The sequence below is a fragment of the Drosophila ficusphila genome, unplaced genomic scaffold (genome assembly GCF_018152265.1).
Source record: "Drosophila ficusphila isolate 14025-0441.05 unplaced genomic scaffold, ASM1815226v1 contig_106, whole genome shotgun sequence".
NCBI lineage: Eukaryota > Metazoa > Arthropoda > Insecta > Diptera > Drosophilidae > Drosophila > Drosophila ficusphila.
The window spans coordinates 3,953,653-3,968,827 of record NW_025063993.1 but is presented as its reverse complement, the minus strand read 5'-3'; the positions used below and the strand labels follow the sequence as shown (position 1 = coordinate 3,968,827).

The 15,175-nt window shown below is 34.4% G+C and overlaps 1 protein-coding gene across 7 annotated transcripts in view; it reads left to right on the top strand.

Annotated features, from left to right (window-relative positions):
- LOC108088318 (protein phosphatase 1 regulatory subunit 16A) overlaps positions 1–15,175 on the top strand; it is a 62,249-nt gene that overhangs the window by 25,169 nt on the left and 21,905 nt on the right. Inside the window, exon 1 of one of the 7 annotated variants that reach the window (XM_043209121.1) lies at positions 7,270–7,889. The exons of the other annotated variants lie outside the window; for them this stretch is intronic. The gene's annotated coding sequence lies outside the window, so the exon portion shown is untranslated. Of the gene's footprint in view, positions 1–7,269; positions 7,890–15,175 lie in introns of those variants that run through there. 7 annotated transcript variants of the gene reach the window in all.

The following is a 15,175-nucleotide window of genomic DNA, read 5'->3' as shown; positions in this document are numbered from 1 at the left end:
CCATAAAAGCAAAAAAGCCAGAAAGGCGGAGAAAATTTGAGCGCAAAGGAAAGAAGGAAAAAGGGAAAAAGGAAGCCGCCCAAAAAGACAGGCATTGAAACTTTTTAACCCACACTTAGCAGAATAAGATAGACAAATGATATAATAATAATAAGAATTAAACTTTTCGCACTCATAATAAATAAAAATCAATACGGTATTTTTATTAAATGTTAAAAATAAAACGCAATTTTGATTCCATATATAATTTGAATTAAATAAAAATCGAAAAAAAAACTTTAAAAATATTTTCTGTGCAACTAGAGGAGGAGCTCATTCAGTTCTGTAATAACTGAGGAAAAGTTTTAACCACTCTGGGCCCCCCGTTCGGTCTTACCTGGCCACCTCGACCAGGTGCTTAAGACCATTCACTGATTTTTTTAATAACTCACGGCTTTGGCCATGGCTTTGACAAGCTGTTAATGGCATTAAACGAGAGAGAACGAGAAAACTAGAAATCTCGGCTGCAAAGGAAGCAAATTCTGTGCAAAGCTGGGGAAAAATTGTTTGGTCATTTAACAAAAAGCAATTTCGCTCAACTGAAGTTGCTTTGAGAATTATTTTCTTATTTATCAACTTTTTTTTACCCGTAATTGGTTTTAATTTGAAATCGAAACGCAGTCGAACTGATTTCTTTTTAATGTTTTGCCAATCTTGATTTTCTTCGTTTAATTTAGAAATTTTTTTTGACGCACTCAACAATCCTAAACCAAATTTCTACATTTGGGCGAGCAGACACAGTTTATGAGATCCCACTAATTGGCCATAAAATTGTATAAATTTCATGTGCCGGTTTTTCCCACTTTCGTGGCCAATTAGTCACCTAAAATGTGATGCGGTCAAGTTTTTGGTACCTTATAGTTTATTAAAACTTGGCATATTAAAATTGAACGTTTTAAGATACCTTTGGAATTTTTTTGTGGATACGAAATAAAGATTTATATCAACAAAACGTTAAATTGTTGTTTCAACAACTAGCATTTAAAATGTGTTTTATGATTTAAAAAAGATATTTTTTAAATAGTAGGTTAGGTTGTATGTGCTTGAACTGTATTCCAGGGTAAACATATGGTCGCTACCCCTATCACAATACCTTTTGATTATTGTTTTCTTGTCTGTCAACTCTTTTGATAAGCTTTAAGCTGATATAACATGCTGACCATGCTGATAATTCAATTTCCCTCGAATGATTTTGCCCGCAATAAATCATAAATGCTTTCGACAAACACACAAAGTGAAAACATTAATTTTTTCGGACGATGCAATAATTGTACATTTGTAATTGTAACGATGTGTCGTTAACTAAATGCCAATTAATATTTCATCAACGTGAAAAGAAAATTTAAGACAGTAATAAAGATAGCAAATCGAATAAGTACGACTATAAAAGAAAAGATGAATTTCCCCCATTTTTTCTACATTTTTCAGAAAATCTCTGCCCAGAAGCCCAATAAAACATTTATGTACCATTAACAATTTGCTGAGTGACACTTGACAGGACAATAAAAACAAATGCCCACAAAAAATTCGCTGAAATATTAATGCCATTAAAAATGTAATTTCAATAAAGTAAGCGAGAAAAATTCATTAAAGCCACGTTTTTGTGGCACTATTGAAAACACAAAAGCAAACGCAAAGAAATCAAATAAAAAGAGAGAGTGAGAAAACAATGTCAATATTGTAAAGCTACTCGATAACTTTTTGTTCTATTTTCACCCGGGTTTATTTACTTTGGAATTTAATTTTAATTAACTCACTGGGAACCCCGATAGCCACAGAGTTTTATGTTATTTGGTGGTCAAGAAGGGGCAGTATCCCTTTAGGGGCAATAAGCAATTAAAAACAGACGATCAAATTTTAGAGGAATATATTCCACACAGCCGGTCGGAGCCAACTAAGCCAACATTTAACCCAGATAACTACTCTACCTTGGCGCACCTGAAACTTGAATAAAAAACAAAAAACAAAAGGCAAAACTAAAACTAAAGCCATTTCCCTCGCAGAAACGCGTGCCGGCAAAACAATTTTCCAACTATCTACCATCTACAACTCTCATCTACACACAAGGCGAAACTTTGGTGAATTCTGTAAAACGAAAACACCCGTCAGCGAATTCATCTCTTTCCGTCCTGTGCTGCAATATTTGCGCATTTCCTGTCGTACAAATATTTCCCATGTAACAGCTTCCCCGGAGTTTTTCCTAGGTGGATTCCACTTCTCTCTGACAGTAATAGTAACCACGACAACAACAACAACCGGGTCAACACAGTCGGCGCAACAATGTTGCCAGCTAACTTTCTGGCCAAAAATAAAACAGCAAAGGAACCTCGAATAAGGGGTACCCTTCTGGAATATTGTAGATTTCAGAAATTGGAATTTAATATAGAATCTCTAATGCTTTAAATTTTAAAAAGAATTCTGAACACTGCATAAATCATCAGATTTATTTAAAATATTCTTATGAACTATGTTTAAAAATTTCTAAACTAAAGTATTTGTTATTTATTGAACAACGCTTTAAGAAGTTTTTTGATTGAAAATATATCACTAGTCTTTTTTGGTTTGTTGTTTTACCGTAGGGATCTATTCCCCTGAGGCAAATTCGGTTAAAACTTTCTGCAGCTGCATTTGCTGGCGGAGACAAAGGTTGGCAGAAAAGAGGTGGCTGACACGCGGTCTTCACCGCTAAACAAAAGCAAACAATGTAATGCCAGCAGCAGCGACCGCGCACAATAAAAACAACAAAGTTGGGGGCAGACCACGGGTGTCGGGAAAAGGGGGTGGGGGTAATGGCTAAGAGGGGTGTCGGAATGAAAAGCTGCTTTTGGAGTCACAAACACTGTTATAGTGCTGCAAATATGTATATATATTTATTTTAAAGGATTTAACCTGACAAATTTGTTTAGAGGTCCCTTTATACTCATTAAAAAATGTAAACTTTTATGCTATCTTAATTATAGGATAATCTCCAGTTATAAGGTTATAATTACATCTTAAATCCATCTTATTAATTGTTAAAATAGTTATGCTCCCCTTTTTATTTTCTGTGTGGAAAAACAAGGAAGAGAAGATGAATATTGCTAAAACTAAAAGAAAAGAAAACAAGATGGAGAGCAAAGTGGAAACAAAGCGACATGTTGCGCCTGAAAGGTTCTGTAAATGGGGATTTTCCCCGCTCATCCTCGTCCAACCCCACCTACACCACCACAGACACACGAGGTTGACCTTCAGTGGGAGCACGTGGTGTCTGAATGGTACCCCAATCCCAGAGCCGGGATATCCTGGGATTGGAGGGAGGTGATGGCTGGATGCGGTTGTCTGAACCGGAATCCAGAGGCATACAGATATATGCGTTGTCTTGTTTGCCTCGGAATTTTCAGTCCGACAGAAATCGTTTTGGTGTCAGTCCTCGTTGTTGAATTGGAATCCCGTGATAATTTGTTTCGATAGGGCTTAAAAAGATCCCATTTTATAGAATCAATTTGTTACTTATCTCCCGGCTCACTTTAAATCCCTTTCGGAAATATTTTGAGGAATCTTTAGTTCTAATGTAGCTCATTCCGAAAAAATACTTTAATGTTTAATTTTATTTATTTTTATTAAATAGTAAATAATATTGCAAATCAGATAAATTTACATAGTTCAGGAGCACGTTAAAAGCCCTATATTGGATTTCAAAGAATCTTTTCAGATATATAAATATTTAAAGTTATAAATAATGTTACTCTTAATTCAAATTCACAAAGTATTCGCCCTGTTAGTCACACTTCAGCTTTAAAGTCGTAATGAACTTTTTGATTTTTAGATTCGTGACTAATCCTAAACAGCTGTTTATTTTATAAAGAACTGTATACAACAGAACAAACATTACGATAAGATTAGCAGACTAACCAATCTGTACTTGGAGCATTAGGCTCTGTTTGGAAGAGAGCCTTATCCACGCCAGACATATTTAGATTTAACGTCATCCATTTATTGTTATTTATATTACGCAATTTAGCCCGCTTATCGACAATCAAATAATTAGAAAAGGTGAAGCAGGTGAAACAGGGCGAAACCCCACAATGCCAATACAAATTATGAAACTTGCCCTTTTAAGGCCTTTATGGCTTCCTTAAACAATAGCAAAGGGAGTGGGAAAGAAAGCGATATATTATGGGAAAAGGGTAAACAATAACAAAAAAAGTAGCATACACAGGAAAAAATGTTGAATAATATTGTTAAATATTGAAACAATAGGAGTTTGTTTTTTTTTTAACTCTAAGAAAGATAAATACTTTTCTTTCACTATATAGATATGGAGAATACAAATTTATAGATTTTATTAATTTGTAAAATAATAAAATATACCTTTATGAAATTTTAAACGTCCAGTTGGGTTAGCAGCATCAGACAGAAGTGACCATTTTTTTTTTTTTTAATTTTAATTTTATCTAATTTTCTGTTTTAAATAAGCGATTTTAAACTTTTGTACCACAGCTTAAAAAGTAAATATTTAAACTCCATATTTTTGCCATGTGTAGAACAAGAACAACCACAAGTTTGTTTAACAAAGTGGTTTTCAACACCCCATAAAAAACATTTGCAAAAAGCAACGGAAAAATACGTAGGAAGGGAGGAAATAGCAAAGGCAACAGTAACAAAAGAGCAAAAAATAAAAACACAAAACCGTACAATCCCAGGCAAATTTCCCGTTGTTTCCGCACGTAAAAGTAAAAGGCAAATAAATAACCGTTGAGAGAAATGTAAACAATGCAGGCCAAAGATGCACAGCAGATGAACAAGAAGAAAAAGCAGCAGATGAAAAGAGGAAAATGCCAAAAGCACAATTAGCAACTGAAGCTGGTTCAAGTTGAATTTTCTTACAAGGTTTTTCTTATTTTTTTGCTCGTGCCTTGCAGTTTGCACTCAAGAAGAGCAGACCAAACGGCAGACTGTCGGAAAATGAAGTAGAAAAAGGGGAAAATAACTACACTCCTAATCGACAAGCTAAGAAAAAAAAAGGAGCAATCTGAAAAAATTCAGACGGGATAAACAAACCGCAGATAATTGCTTAATTAATGGGGTTTGGTGATGAGGCAAGTAGTGGAAATTTTTACACTAGTTATAAAGGAGGGAAATCTTAGAACCACTACCTTTCAATTTTTGTCATTATACATTATTACTTAGATGTATTTGCATCTACAGATTTTATTTATACATATGTATGTACATTCCCGATCACAAGTTGTAATTGACCTTTAATGAATAATCACACTTTGGTTTGCAGTAAATGTGTTTACCAATCCCAAAGATAATTAATAAATTTATGGATAACACTTTTTATAAGGTGTAAATTTGTGAAATTTAATGTGTGACGTTTAACAAAAAAGTTTGTTTACTCTTAGAAATAGCATAATTATTGTATTGGCTTAGGGTTAGATAGCTTAAAATTACACAAACAACCAATTGTGTACGCTAACTATTTGTAAATATTTAGTTTCAGTGGCTTTAAATCATAAATTAGGATTTTAAACTGTAAAAAATAATAATGGTCATACAAATTAAAACAAAACAAAAAATTGCGATTACAGCATCCAGTTTTTATGTTAATGCTTTGTACGTGCCTAAGTGAGTTTAATTTAAAGTACTTGATTAGTCCTTGTTGGCTTTTAAAATAAATGGTCGTTAAGTTTTTTTTTTTAACTAATGCAAATGGAAAATCCATATTAAATATAACGTATACGCCATGTTTTTAAATCGCTGTTCTGTGCGCTTACCTGGAGAAAAACCAAAACAAAATTGAACAAAAATCAGTGATACAAAAAACGGGAAATGGCAAACAAGTGAAATGAAGCAAATCTTTAAGCAAATGTCGAGTGGGCGGCAATTGATAAACTGCGGCAGATAGCGCAGAAGAAAAGGGTGGAAAACACACAGTAGCGTATTTTCCTTGCCCCGATATCCCCCTCCTTTTTTACCGGGGCAGACATTGCCAATAGCGCAACGTTTCGGAAACAATTTGAAGGCCATAAAACTTGATGTGGCGGCTGTCATAAAGGAGGCGACACCAGGCACAGAATCTTACCCCTATTTTCCGACCTCGGATACTCTTGAAGTTAGGTGAAAACTGCGACGGCACTCAAGATGCGGCAGATCCGAAAAGTACGGAATACGGAAAATGTAGTTACGAATACGGCAAAGGAAGAGCAGCAAACTCCGGTGGAGAAGAAGGCGGCAAATGTCGACAAAAACAAATAAATAAACATTAAGCAGCTGTTTTTGGCGCCGCCAGACATAGGGAGAGAAATCGAGAGCAAGCCAAGAGAGAAATTAAGTTTGTGAAAAAAGAGAGCATGAAAACCGGAGAGAGTATTAGCGGGAGAAATTGCTTTTCATATAGCTCTCTGCCGGCTACAGTAATCGCTTGAAAAATAAAACGATATTAAATCAATGCAAAATGATAAGTTAAAACTATTGTTTTCAAAAGATTTTTGACAAGATTTAATAATTGATTATTTTTTATTTGTAATTTAACATAAAGAGTAATGATAAAGATTTAGGCTCAAAAAAACCTTAAACCGCAAATATAGGTTACACTTTTATAGGTTTATATCTTTACTAACTCAATATTTTGGTCCAACACTGTGTAAACATCCGCCTTGTAAGTCAACCACCCACTTGCAGCCACTTGCTTGCTCTCCCGCTCTCACCTTTGATATTAGTCTCTTTCTCGCTCTCTTGGTCTTCCTCTCCAATTTCTCACCGCCTACTTATCATACGGCACTCACTCATTCATGGCCAGACTGTAGGACCCTCATTCCTCTCCCTTCTGTCCCTAAAAGTCAGCTGCGCCTATTGGCAAAACCAATAATTACAGTTGGGTCCAAAATTGTCAAACTTTAGAAACTTCTGAATATTATATTTTTTTTATTTATTGAATAAAATTTAAATTATTTTTTTAAATATTCAGCAATATAAATTTTTTTTTTTTTTTTTTTTTTTTTGAAAATATATATAAAATATATAAAGAATACTATGTATTTACTATTAACTTCGGTTTTAGAAGAATACAATATTTTTTAAAACTTATGTTGCTACATGCTGTTATTTTGGGCAAAACTGTGCTGCTAATATACGGACACGCAAACAACAACACTAATGAACGAATGGGAGAACGAAGTCGGCGTCGCCGACTGCAGAACGACGCTGCGGCATTTTGGCGTTTGGCATGTTGGCCATGTTGTCGAAACGGCTTCTGCTCTGCAGTCGCCGTTCTGCTGCTGCGACGCCAGCAACAAAGTTCCGCAGCGGATTCGCAACCAGTTGACTGCCGTAGTCGCAGCCGTAAAACCGAATAGGAATACGCTCGAGTGCGGGTACGGATATACGAGTCTTACAGTACGGGACTCAAGCAGTTTATTACGTATACGCACCGCGTGCCGTCGCTTTGTGATTGTATTATTTTCCACGAGTGTCACACGGCAAGGGGCAAATATGAAGCCAAAATGTAAATGAAAATGAGCGGGCGAGGCAAACAAGAAAAAACAAAGATAACAAAAGTGCAAACAACAACAATAGTTTCGCGAAATAAATTACGATAGGGCGGCAAACAAATGGTAGCAAATAATGATAAAATTTCTTTTATTAAAAGTGAAAACCCAAAAATTAAAAAAAAAAGATTTTTAAATCAATTAAGGAAATAATTTAAAGCAAAAGAAAGTAATACCAAAAACATCGGTATAAAGCAAACCACAAAAGTGACAACAATAAAACAGTTATACAATAGGAAAGACCATACTATTATCTAAAAAAAAATTACTAACAGTTAGGAAAAGTAAAAACGGAAAAAGCTGAAAAGAAATTTAAAGGTGAAGTAAAAAACCAACTTAACTTAGTATTTGTCATTGTTTTCATTTATTTTTTTTGGCCATACACTTGATAAGAATATGGTAAAAGACCTTAGATAGAAAGACAGTGTGAATGATTGTCAAGAGGCGGAGACATATTCGTACTCTATTTCTATTTCGATTTAATGTAAGTGAGTGCCATGCGAGCAAATACAAACAAACAAACAAATCAAGAACACTATATTTCGCCTACATTCTCTTCCGATTCACACTTCTCGATTCCGGCTCGCTCGATTCTATAGAAAATGCAACGTAAATATTAGCAATGCCATAAAACAATAAGCCCAAACGTCTTAATTGCAATCTTGCGATAATGAAAATATGAAAAACAAAAGCCAAGCCAAACTGGAAGACAAACGAAAAAGTACTTAATTATAAAAACACTTCTTAGTTCTACGTTAGAAAATTTTAGTTTTCAGAATACAAATTAAAGTATCTTTATTATTGGAGTATTTTTGGACTAGAATGGTAATCGGTATTGATGTTTTAACTTAAAAAAAAAAAAAAACAAAATAAACAGAAAAAACGCAAACCATTTTATCATTTTTATTTTCAAATGAATTTACTGGCTTATCTGTCAACTGTTTCCAGGAATTTTAAATAGAAATATAAGTTCAGCTACAACTCACTTGAAAATACCCAGAGACCAATTAAAATTCCGTCGAGTTCCATTTAGCATTTCAAATTTCACATTTTTCACATGCGTAGAATTGTTTCTTATTTGTCAACATATAATTCTGAAAATAATTTACTTTTTTTCGGATGCTTCGCATCTCTGTCGGTTGCATTTTTTCTATCCAATTATTGGGCTATATGTTGACCAGTTGACGACTGCTGTCGATGACAGCTTTAAGCTTTTGGTGTATCAATATAAATTTTGGCATTGTGTTGAATATTGTGGAATTTTAAAAATAAATTAAGATTTAAATGTTCAGAGTTGAATTACATGATAAACAAAATGATTAATTGAATTGTATACGGGTTTAGCTTGCATCTTTTCGAACATTTATAGAGAAAAATTACTTAAATATTTTTTTTTGGTGTCTATAAAATTTAAATTCTTATGTTTACTGTATTTATAACTAACAATAACGCAAAAACGCATATTAAATGTAAGTGACTTGCCAAATAGCTTAGTTAACTTTATTAATAGGGAAACTTCTGTTTTTGCAAAAGGGGAAGTTGTTGCTTAGTCAAGGTTATTGAAATTCTACCGTTTTGGGAAACTTTTAATTAAAATATTTATTTATTGCGCAAACCAGAAATTTTCAAAATTTACTTTTCAGTTTCGAAGCTTTACCGCAACGAAAACAAAACTTTAAATACTTTAATTTCATTGGGGGAAAACTTTACAAATGAATGTCAAGCCATACAGAAATCGAGTGCCAATAACAACTTGTCCTTAGACACCAAATTGGCCTCAATGAAAGTTCAGTTGCCAAAAATGTTGGAGGAAACACATTGAGAAAATGGAGAGAGTCTAGTCAGGAATGTCAAAGTACCCTTTAGAGCGGGGAATATTTTTCTCCCTTACATTATTTATAACGTAATTGTAAAAGCAAACTTTTAACCTCAATTTTTTTCTAGAAAGTAGCATATTAAATTAAGGGTAGTTTTATTTTAGTTAATTTCTAAAGTGTTGCAAGTTTTGTCAGATTTTATCATACCCACCCATGACCACCAAAAAAGAAAATAAGAAAAACAATAACAAGCAGCAGGAATAACTTTTTCAATTGGCTTCCGGTCTTACAAGATTTATCCATATATAGATATGTATTTGGATGGGTGTGTGGGATTAGATGGAATCATTCATTCACATGGATCATTGAGTGTATGTGCGTGCGTAAGATTCGGTTGGCATTCCTCGGTTTTTCCTTTGGTTTTTTATTTACGCCAGCAATTTGTGCTGACAGCTCCCAAATTTATGGAAGTCCACTTATTGATTACGCCAGTATCGCTTAAAGGTGAAACTTTGTTTGGCTTTTAAAGATTGTTATCAAAGTGAGAAATAGAATTCCCTCCCTTTTCCACATCGCTTTTTCACTCTTTCGCTGTTTAGCTGCTCTTCCGCGATAGTGGTCATAATTTCACAGTGCGGATTCCGAAGCTTGAACAAACATACAAATATTGTATTATTAGGTTATGACCTAGTGATATTTAAAGAACATAAACTCTTTTAGGAATCATGTTTTAGATTTTAAACTTCGAACGCTTGCTAAATTTTTGTAAGGAGTTAAGTGCCTATTTATTTATGGGTCCATTTACTAATATTTTGAGTTAAGGAGTTATACATTTTAGATTTAAGGCAAAGCATTAAAATGTTTTATTCATTCTAGAAAATTTCAAAACGTAGAATTTTGTTCTCTAAGCCCCTAAAATCGTGTATAAATGTGTTTTTAATTATTCTGAAAATTCTTAAGGGACAAATTTGTCAACGCTTTCCTTTAAGTTTTTTACGAGTTTCGGCAAAGGTTGCAGTTAAAGTAGATGGACTGTATTTTGGTTTGGACTGTTGGCCAAGCGGAAACTAGAGTTGCGTTTAGCTGTTGTTGCCTCATTCTGGCCGCAGCTTTCAGCCGTTTCCGTTTTCCGCTTGCTGGCCAAAAATGTTCAGAGACATTTTTTTTTTGGTTTTAGCTGGATAAAGTGCGGGGGCAGCGTGATGTTTTGTTGCAATTGTTTGCAATTTTGTTGCCACCGCAAAATGGCCAACTGTTTTTGGGGGTAATCTGTTGCCAATTTGTTGCCTTTTTGACCGGCAATTTTGGGTTTTGTCGTTATGCAAAGGCTTCAAGTGCTTTTTACTAATATTTTTAAAGGTTTTTCCGCTGTGAGGGCGAGCAATGGAAAAAAGATTTGCATATTTTACGTTGCCTGCATTTTACTTTGTCTTTGTGTAGGGTGGTATTATGCTAAATGTAAAAGCTAGAACCTGCTTTTAGAATTTATTCAAAGAAAGATTTTTCCTTAATTTTTTTGTTTTCCTTCGGATTTGGGTACATAGCTCATTCGTTGTTGGCTCTCGCTAATTAGAAGCGTGCCTCAATTGGCTTTCCGAAATTTATGCAGATAAAGTCAGAGCTTAAGGGAGGGGAAAATAAAAAAGATTAAAGCACGCTTCAAGGAACATTCTTTTGTCTATAAAAAGGGGAAAGGTAGGAGGTTTTGGGGCTAAAGTTTGTTTTGTGGAATTTATTTATGCACTCTTGAAATTTAACATTACGCAGAGAGCAAAGTAAGCAGTAATTTAAAATATCCTTGGGTTTCCCACATTTATTGCTGGCAATCCGCTTAAAGTTAAGGATTGCTGATGCGGTAAAACGCAACATAAGCTTATTTATTTTCTCATTTTTATAAAAAAAGTATGGATTTAGATAAGGAAAGCAACTGGAAACTTTCGTGCAGTTTTGCTTATTTACGATGTAAAAAGTGAGCGAATCTAAAGGAATGTTGAAATGCAAAATGAATATTTAATTAACTTTCACTCAGTCGTGCAAATTTATGGTACAAATTCGAATTTCATAATTCAAAAGCCCAGACCCACTTAAACATTGTAACATATTTGATGTGGTTCTTTAACAACATCAGTTCTTCGTTTCTTATAAAAATGCGCTTTTTGATTGGCAATTGGCTGGCAGCCAAGCCACTTAAGTGCTAATGTTTTTACTGTCTGGGTTATTAAAGTTAAGCCAGCGCTTTGTTGCGGGCTTCTTCAACTTTCGTGGGGATTTACGGCGAGGCATTAAATCGACAGCTCGTTGCCTTGATATCTCTCAGGAGATGATCAATAAAGTCAATCCCTAGCAGCCAATTGACAGGTCTTCCAGAGAACTTATTTTTCCTTTCATTCTTTCGCCCTTTAAGGAGGAATATTTTTACGACTCCCGTTTATGCAACCAACGAAGGGCAAAAAATGAAAATGATTTCAAAAATCATTCGTGTGTAAAAATGGCAAGCAAGTAAAGACATTGGCTTAATGGATACCGTGCCCACAAAAGCGCGCTATACAAAAATTGAGCCCAGAGGCCTTGAATGCCGGAAAAATGGGGGTGAAGTTCGGCGCATGGAAAATCCATTTATCAAAACGACGTCCAAAGAAAACCGCAAACGCATCGCACAATTTGACGCCAAACAAGCAACAATAACAAGAAACAAACGGTTTAAATTAATCCACTTAACGCCACTTAAACCCCGATGCTAGGTCGAAAAATGTATGATATAAGTTCCCACGCTCCCACATACATATAAACTCATATATATCCTGCTCGAATTATCTGTAGATGAGTGTTAAATGTCAAACGCAGGGAGTGAAGTGGACCCATGCTCGGCAGGGAATGGCATGAAATAAATGAAAAAGAAAGAAGTTGTATGTGGAAATGGGAAAACATTCAGTGGCATATTGACCGAAGAGGGCTGCACTTTAAGGGGTTATATCCAGTTGCGAGGCCAAAAAAATGAGCTTTTTTGAAAATTATTTTTGGAGAGGCTATTTATTGTATGTATACGTGTTATATATGAAAAGATAGGTAATTTTTTCTAGTTTTAGAATACATTTTTGAAAAAAAAATTTTTGGACTCCGTCGGTCCTGTAGAGGATCTCCCGAGGGTCCACTTCAAAAAAGGGTTTTGCGGTGAGGAAAATATCTCCGGTCCAAATGATCAGAAATACAAAAAACCAGAAGGATTACGTAAAGAATAGACAAATGCTGGTAATGAGACTTGGGATTTTCAAAATTTTGATTTTTGACAAAATGGCGGCTTCCCAAACATAAAACTTTGTTTTTGGCACAAAAATTTCAACTTTGAAGTGGCTAAAAAAATCGAAATTTTTGTCGGAGCCAAAATTCCAAGTCTCATTACCTGAAAAAAATATCTAAGAAGAGAATGTGAAAGTTTCAAGTCAATCGGTCAAGCCGTCTCTGAGAAATTTTCCTCACCGACTTTGAAGACATAGTTTCGAGAAAAACGCATTTAAAGTTTTGGCTACTAGTTGAACTACATGGGAGACGTCTTTACAAATACACTGATAACTCCAATACTATTTACCGGAATACTTTGAAATTTTCAGATAATCTTCTTAGATATATATACATTCAAAATAGGCAAAAAAAAAATTTTCGATTTTTTAAAAATCGCAACTGGATATAACCCCTTAAGGGTAACTCTGTGTGAATATTGTATGTGGTTTGTCGCTGGCGTTTCGCAAAGTGCATATTGAGATGAATCAATCCTTTTTTCAAGCTTAATGAAGCTTTTAAAAGCTGGTTTATACAGCATTTTATAGGTCACTTCAAGGGAGATTTCTGACATCTATTTTAAAAAATGGTAATAAATTTGATTTTTAACCCTATTAAAATTTCCTGTTTCCTTTTTTTTAGCTAGACAACTTAATTTTTTTTTCGATTAATTTTTTTTAGCCATTCAGGTTATCAATATATTATTCTAATGTTTTCTTCTGTAAATCAGATTCCGCTCATCCACCAAAGGGTGTAGCCCGCAACCAAGAAGTTTGGGGGCACGACATATTGAAAAAGAAAGACTTAAGAAAATATTTCGCAATTTCAATATAAAGCCTGGCGGCATGCTAAGGCGGCTAAGGACAATCGTGGGCGGGGGTACGCCCCCCAATGTGGGTCAAACTACACTCTCACATTCTCACGCCATTGCACAGTGGTCGGGCTTGTATGGAACCGCGGCCATAAATACTTCTAGTTGTGCTATCGCTATGAAACTTTCACAAAAAATCTATAAAAATATTATAAATACAATATAAAAAAATTGACCGGATCGTACCACTATATCCTATAGCTTCCATAGGAACGATTGGATCAGTGGTGGCACTTTGATGACAGAGCAGTCCTAAAATCACTTCTTATGGTCAGATCAGGCTAATATTTTTTATATATATTTATATTACTTCACTCTTGTCAACAATATAGCCGTTTTTTATAATATTCGCTTCTATACCTTCAATCAATTTTGTTCGCCTTTCGACGGCGCTACCCACTTCGCTGCCCCATACATTAAAAACATATAATTGTGAGAATAAACACTTATAAGAAAAACCTATTCAATTTTTAAGCAAGGGAATAAACAAAAAGAAAAAAGAAATAAAAGAAAAATAAATCAATAAATGAAAAACGGTTAATAAACACAAACTCAAAAGACGAAGACAGAGCAAGACAAAGAACAGCACAACAAGCACACGAGCGAAAACAAATTTTAATAGTGCAAAACTGACCCTGAAAAAGTAAAGACGGTGTTAGAATTTTTACGATTTTAGGCACATCTGCAAATTTCTGCAAAAAAAAATTACACATTTATTACCTTAAAAGCCAGTCAAACACATTGGTATACAACTTAATTGTGGATTTTTGTGGCATCACTACTAAAACTTTAGCTAAACATAAAAAAGACGTTCAAAATATAGACAAAAAACATGTATTATTTTCAATTTATATAACAAGAACAGTTTAGCAAGTAGGGGAGACCGGGGGGGTTTTGAGACGGGTTTTGTTTTTTGACAAAAAATATAATAGAAAAGCCATTTTTCTGCCCGTACAAATTTTTTAATCATAGTTCAGTGTAATTTCACTCAGACAAGAGTATAATTAGTTGAAATTTTAGTTCGACCTTCAAGTTTTGCAAGCCTGCTCAAAAGTTGTTTTTTATGGATTTTCGCAATGTTCGGGGGTTGTGAGACACAAATTTATAAGAATGAAAATGGCTTAATTTTATCAAAATTTTTTATTTTAATCTTTAATAATTATATATATACATATATATTATATATATTATATGATCTACCAACGGACCGTAGCGGCTTTTTCTCGATAGCAACCTCTTTTATAGTAGCCACAAAAACATTGTCATCAATCGCAGATTTGGCAGTCTGACTATACTTATGACGCACCATGGTGACTAAAGAAAGAAAAAACGATCATCAAAAACACTGAATCCATCAAAAATATCAAAATTATCATTAAACGTTTTGGTTGTGTACAGAAACACTATATCAGGCTATAAAATACAATTTTATGTTCCTAGATGACGCGGTAATAGAATGTCTCATAACCCCCCGAGAACGTTGTCTCACGACCCCCCAATAGCTATATTTTAAATATGGCTTCTGCTTAACGGACGCATTAAATGTTTATGCAAAATTTGTTCCGGGTGTCAAAAGGCTACTCACCAAGGAATGTTTCGGATGTATGCACTCTCGCAAATAGCTTGTAAAACAAAGCGAA